The sequence below is a fragment of the Dromiciops gliroides genome, chromosome 1 (assembly GCF_019393635.1).
Source record: "Dromiciops gliroides isolate mDroGli1 chromosome 1, mDroGli1.pri, whole genome shotgun sequence".
In the NCBI taxonomy this organism is placed as follows: domain Eukaryota; kingdom Metazoa; phylum Chordata; class Mammalia; order Microbiotheria; family Microbiotheriidae; genus Dromiciops; species Dromiciops gliroides.
Window position 1 is genome coordinate 758,713,766 of NC_057861.1, and position 6,868 is coordinate 758,720,633.

The window sequence follows — 6,868 nt, forward strand, 5'->3', positions numbered from 1 at the left end:
CCTCCATCTCACCACTGTGGAGTGTGAAGGCAAAACCGACATTTCTGTGATCAACAACTCTGAGCTTCCTCTGTCGAATCGCAACCCACCCTCCGTCCTCCGTTATTCCTCTCAACCTCACTCCCGATTACCCCCTTCTCGATTCCTGCCCAACTCTGACCCCATTGGGGGTTTTCTTGGCAGAGATACTGGAGGGGTTTGCCATTTCCTTCTCCAGCTCATTTTACAAATGGGGAAACTGAGGCAAACAGGGTGAAATGACTTCCCCAGGATCACACAGCCAGGAAGTATCTGAGGCTGGGTTTGAACTCAGGAAGATGAGTCTTTCTGACTCCAGGCTGGGCACTCTGTGCACCAGGGTGCCCCCTAGCCATCCTCTCCAGGGCCCAGAGCCTCCTACTTTACCAAGAAATGTCCCTTCTCCCCTGAACTCCTCAGTGCTACACCCCACCCCCACCAGAGACCTAAGAGGCTGTCTCGGCCAGCCCTTGCATTTTACAGAAGAGAAAATTGAGGTAACATGACTTGTCCACAGTCATACGGTCAGGATTTGAGCCTAGGTTCTCCCCTTCTTGGTCTGAGGTGCCTGGTGTCTGCTTTGGGGTAGAGGGTGGCTCTCCAAGTATGTGGGGGAAGGGGGAGTTCTGGCTGGATGACCTCGAAGGTCCCTCTCAGCTCAGGGTCTCTCATTTTCTGTTCGTATGGACGGCAGTCCCCGGGCCTAACAGGTGTGAGAGCCTTGGTGCACAGTGCAGGAGACCTCCACCCCCGATTAGGGACAGCCCATGGGGGCTGAGGGGTAGACATGGGGCCCCGGAGGAGAGCCTGGGCCTGGGCCAGGGGCCAGGGCTCTGACCAGAGTAGCGGCTGAGGTCTGGGAGAGCTTGAGGAGGGGGTAGAGGCATGAGACAAGGGTAAGAGGCCCCAGACAGAGCCTTGAATGCCCCTCTGGGCTCTGCTCTGGGGGATTCTCTCCCACGCTCGGCGCCTCTGATTCAGACGGGGAAGCTGGAGAGAAGCTTGTGAAAAGAGGGAAGAAGCTCATTCTTCCCCATTGAGGAACTCATTAAGGCTGGGGAGGGGGAGGGACCTGGAGATGTGGGGGGTTCCTGGGGACCTCGAGCCCAGCGGGGTAGTTACACAAAAAGAGAGGGGGAGACAGGGAGGTGCAGGGCACGGAAGAGTACTGAAAAGTGAGAAGACCTGGGTTCTAATTCTGCTTCTGACACGGACCAGCTGCGCGATGGTGCTGGTCACCTTCTTTGGTAAAATTCGGTGGGGGATGGGCTGGGGCAAGGTTGGACTCCGCAGCCTCCAGGCTTCCTCCTGGCTCCAGGCTTATGGTCCTGTGATATGGGGGTGCTCTTAGAATGCCGCTATTGACCCCCAAAGATGTGCAGGCACTTACATCTGATTGAGGGTCAAGAACCAACCCACCTCCTCTGAGGGGGTAACCTCAGGGCCACGCCCAGGAGAGCAGGTGTGTGTGTGTGTGTGTGTGTGTGTGTGTGTGTGTGTGTGAGCTCCTGCACACGCGTGCAGACACCCAGGGATGGGAGTGGGGTTAAAGGGAGAAGCAAAGTGGCTGAGCAGCTGGCATCCAGAAGAATCTTAGAGCTGCAACAGGCCTGGGGAGGGGGGCATCCCAAGCCCCCTCCAGGGGAACCTTGACCCCAGGAGGCAGCACCCTGAACCACCAGGAATCTGCCCCCGACTACTTGTTATTGCCGAGGGCTTTTTTGGCGGTGGTGGTGGGATATGATTGTATTAATATCTTCTTTTCCCAAAAACCCACATTTAATTAAAAGTAAAACACATAAAAAACAATATATGGGGATATTATATATATATATATCTAAATAGACTTTGATGTTGGTTATTATTAAAATATTTATATAGACTTTTAAAGCAGCTTTTAGTGCAATTAAAAAAAAAAAACAACAACTAGGTGGGGGAGGGAAGAAGGAATTCTGTCCTCACCCCACGCACAGTGTAGACCAGCCTGAAGTTTAATCTCGTTGTGTCAAGGACATCATTGTTTACTTTTCAAGTGAAAAGAACATTCCTTTGTGACGTCTATTTGCTGAGAGCTAATAATAGAATTTGTTCAAAAGCGTTAAGTGTAGCCTTCTTAACTGATTAGGAATCGAGAGACCTGAGTGAGAGCGGGCCCTCTGCGGTGTGACCCTGTGCAAGTCACTTCACGTCTCTGTGCCTCAGTGTGCTTGCCATCAGCGAGGCTCCTGGCCCTCCCAGCCGGGAGGAGACAGATTTCAGATGCCAAGCGCAGCCTCCACTTTGGGCACCAGGGGGAACACGTCCTGCTTTTGCCCACTGTGCGCATTAGATCATCCAGCTGGGAAGGAGGTGGAGTTGAGGGAGAGAAGAGAATGCTTGCTCATTTAAAAAGTTAATTACATTTGAACAGAATAGAGACAGACAAAAGGAGGGCTTTGACTCTGCCTCTCTAAGGCTCCTCCCAGAGAAATCCCATTATCCTGCCCGGGTCCCCTTGGGGCTGGGGCTGCAAAGCCATTTACAGACATTTCCCCACCTGTTCCTCATGATATATCTATGAGGTACATAGGGCATGTACCATTTTGTGGATGGGAAAATCGAGTCACAGAAAGGTTAAAGGACAGGATGGAATCCAGGCAAGGTTCCCAGGGAACCAGGGGCCAGCGCAGGCCCGGAACCTGCAAAGAACAGAGTATCTGCACTTCTCAGTGCCTCTGATTAGGGGTGAGGAGAGAGGGGAACAGCTGGCATGCTCCGGACACTGAGCTAAGTGTGCTATGAGGCCCAGCTTCCTCGTGCTCAGTGCATAAGGGACTGAGTTGTCCTGGAAAAGAAAGAGGTGGCAAAGCAGGAGGGGACAGCCTGGCCCTTCCCGAGAGCCTTGCTGGGTCACTGGGGCCACGGTGACAGCCAGGCCCTGCACTGCGCCGCCCCCCCCCCAGACCAGACCACCTGCTGACTCAGGGAAGCAAGTTCTCCATCACTGATCAGACCCCTCGGGCAGACCCCCCATTGCCTAGGGCTTCACGGCACGCTCTCCCCCACAGCCCCCGTTACCTTGCAGGGTCTTTGTCAGCTTCAGGATGCCCTGTCTACCCGCGCCCATTTTCTACAATGCTTTAAAACTAAAAAAAAAAATCAACTGTCAATCATTCATTTCCTCTCTGCCCTCTACCCACCCACCCACTGTCAGTCAGTAAAGAAACCTTAAGCACCTCCCATGTGCCACTACTGTGCTAATCTCTGGGGATAGAAAACTGGCAAAAGACAGTCTTAGCTTACAGTCTAATAGGGAAGACAACATGAAAACAGCCACATACAAAGGAGATCACCAGGAAAGAATGAACAGGGCAGGCACTGGGGCTGAGAGGGATCGAGATGCCCTCCCTTTCGGTAGAAGGTGGGCCTTTCTGTTTGTTTCTGTCACCCCCAAGGGTGCTCCTACCTGAGCCTTCACTGTCACTCAGCCCTGCCCTTCCCCCCCAGTCCCGTGGGTCCTGCTCTTCATCCTCACTGGGTTGAGCCTTTCCTTTCTGCTGACGTTTCCCCACAACTCAGGCTTCACTTTCCCAAACCCTTGTCCAGCACATACATGGCTGTCTGTGCTCTCAGGAGGTGTTGGCTAAATGAATTCTTGAGTGCCTGATCTCAGCCTGGTGGGTGTGATCTGTGACTAAGGTCTCTGAGTCAAGGGCAGCGTTTCCTTGATGACGATTGGCTTTCCTGGGTTAGTCACTGAAGTGGCAGATGTGCCTAATTTCTAGTCAGGGCTTGCCTGACTGTCTTTTCAGGGCAGGCTTGGGCAATGTTGGAGTACAGGGTCATGGGTCATAGAGCTTAGAGGCCATGAAGTCCAACCAACCCCTCATTTTACAGATGAGAAAATGGAAGCTGAGAGACATCAATGTCATCCAGCTAGTGAGTGAGCAGAATTTGAACTCAAGTCTTCCTGACTCCAAGTCCAGTGCTCTAACCACTGCACGCACCACCTGCCTGCCTGAAAATACTGATGGGCCAAGTTTTCTAAAGTCCTAGGACTCCTATGGGCTCTAGGCTGGCCACGCACTCATTTATCAGTGGTTTTCTGGAAAGCCTCGACCGTGAGGTGTCTCAGTTATGAAGAGGATGGAGCATAATGCCATGACTCTAGGATGATATTAGGGGAAGACAGTTTGAGAGAGGCATAGAGTCCAGCTAGGTGTGAGTGACCAAGCTGATGAAGGACTTCTGTGGACTTTGGACCCAGCCGGCTCTTCCGGCAGCTCCCCTCGCCCCCTCTGGCCCAACCACACAGACCCGCTCCCCTTCCTCTCCTTGTCCGTACCTTTGGGATGCATACATTCCTCGGCTCTATCAGCTCTCAGAGTCCCTAGCCAACTTCAAGTCTCAGTTCAAAATCCCCTGGTACATCAGCCCTTCTCCATCCCTCCAGTTTCTTGCTCCCCAGATTTACTTTGTATATTGTCTGTACCCAGACAGCCTCAAGTGACTTAGAGAGCTGACCTCAGCCAGGAAGACTCTGACACATGGGGAATGTGTGACCTTGGGCAAGTCACTTTTCAGTGCCCCAGGCAACTCTATAAGTCCCAGAGAAGTCCCTAAGCTATAATGGGGAGGGAGTTCCTTGGACCAAGGAAATCATAAACCCAGTCCCAATCCCTGATACAATGTGAGCTCCTGGAGGGTGGGACCTGCTTGGTCTTTGTCTTTGGATTCCCAGCACATAGCAGGTGCTTGTTGATTGAACGCAGCTCCTGTTTTATCTTCCTCTATGACAACTGCACCCACCAGCTTTCTTTAATGCAGAAGACACGCTCTGCGCATGCTGAGAAAAGACCACCCTCCCACAAGGAGGGGTAGTAAAGCTGTCCCTTCCCAGGTCCTCCCCTGGGACACCCAGAGCTGGGAATGGCTTCTGTGCCACAGTCCTTACTGAGGAAAGTGGAGAGAGGACCCCCAGTCAGCTCTGTGGCTGTGGCTGTGGCTGTGCAGCTGTAGCTTTGACCCAGCTAGACTGCAATTGTACAAAATCGATCACTCATTAAAAAGGGGAGGAATGCTTTAATTAGTCCCAGGCCTTTATTAGAAAGTAGGAACACAGTCTTCATTTCATCTAGGAGCCAATGCAAGATTTCATAAGCCAGGAGGGGGAATCCAGATCCCTGAATTCTTTGGGTGCCCAGAAAACATAAAGAATGTCCCTCTTCAATTCAACAATTGCTTATTGAGTTGCAGTCATGCTCCAAGCGCTGTCCAAGGGCTGAGGAGGACAGAGAAAGGTAAGTTGTGGTACACTGGAAAGAGTCCTAGACTTAGGGTCTATTGGAGGAACAGGATCCAAATCATAGTTCTGCCTGCGAGCCAGCGCTAGGGAAAGTCGAAAGGACGTTCTAGAAACCAGCCCCCTCCCCTATACAGTGAAAGGGCTGGATGTGTTGACCTCGAAGGTCTCTTCCAAATTTGCATCCTTGGGCATGATCAAGAATGTCACCAGACTGAAACTGGCTGATCCCATTCCCTTCCCTGTTTGCCCTTCTGTGAGCCTGTGGAACCCCCCACACACACACACACACACTCTCCATGATCTTTGCACAATCCCTGGTGGTGGTTTATCAGTCACAGTGGCTGGGTTTGTCAGGACCTCGGGGACACAGCTCCTCCAGGGCACCCATAGTGCGGGCACTACCTTCTGATTGCCCTCTTGCCCTCTTATTAGCCATTCTAATTCAATTTAACAAACATTTATTAATTGCTTGCTGAGTGTCAGGCATTTCACTAAGTACTGGGGATACAGAAAGAGTCCAAGACAGTCCCTGCCCTCAAGGGGCTTACAGTCTAATGGGGGAGACAACAGGCAAACAAACCAAGAGCTCCATCCTTTCCAGTCCTTGGCAGAGAAGGAGGAGGGATTTCCCTTTGCGTCCTCAGACGTCTCCTCTTGTTGGCTTGTCGGTTCAAAGATCGCTAAGGCATGTCAAGACATCACTGGCTCTTCTAATTTGAGCTGAGAGGCAGAGCTCCAGAAATTACAGCAGGATTAGGAAGTAAATCTTGAAGGTGGAGAAGCCTCAGAGGAATGCTGGAGCCGACTCTTTCCCCTCTTAATCCACCATTACTAATACTTAATTAGGGCTCCTCCAGCACAGGTCCTCAAGGTCCTCAAGACTGACTCTTGACACAACTTCGGCTTCCCCCAAGGACACCGAGCAGCCTGTTGACTTTGCCGGGGAGCACAGCGTCCTCACTGGAGGTGTTCAAGCCCAGGCTGGGCGGCCACTCGATGCAGGCTGCGTGTGTATGGAGTAGACCCTACTCACTCTGAGATTCTGTGCTTTGGTTGACTTGCCGCTGTCACAGGGAGTTTTCTCCTGCTTGGGGAAGTGAGTGCTTCCCAAGGATAATCACAGCAGCCCGATTAACCCCCTCCCTCTACTCCACTAAGCAGCATCCCAAGGATTCCAAATCGCCACGATATATTGGAATTGTGATCACAGAACAGAAGCTTCTTCAGGGCACAGACTTCCTTTTTCTTTGGTCTGTGTCCCTTGTGTCCAGCAGTGCCTAGAACATAGCAGGTCCTTTGTTAATGCCTGTTGATTGACTGACTGACAGATCCAAGTCCACATTTTTGTCCTGGGTATTCTCAAGAGTTCAGAGGGGATGATGACTGGGAGAAGCTGCCCCCAAATATGCGGATTTTTAGAATCTATGGGTCCCTGCAGCCCAGGCTCACCTCATGATCTGTCATTGTTTCCAAGTATCCTGGCCCCAACCCAAACCGGATGGTGGCAGCATGTCAGATCCACTCAGGAGATCACTACTACACAATCCCTGCCATTCCTCTCCTCAG

General features: G+C 51.9%; 1 long non-coding RNA gene across 1 annotated transcript; it reads right to left on the minus strand.

The window, feature by feature from the left end:
* Positions 1-2,007: 2,007 nt before the first annotated feature.
* LOC122740117 lies at positions 2,008-3,670 on the minus strand. The gene is made up of 3 exons (XR_006354711.1): positions 3,611-3,670; positions 3,076-3,143; positions 2,008-2,356 (listed from the first exon to the last, which is right to left on the minus strand). It is a non-coding gene; the product is annotated as an uncharacterized LOC122740117 (long non-coding RNA).
* Between the last annotated feature and the right edge of the window lie 3,198 nt (positions 3,671-6,868).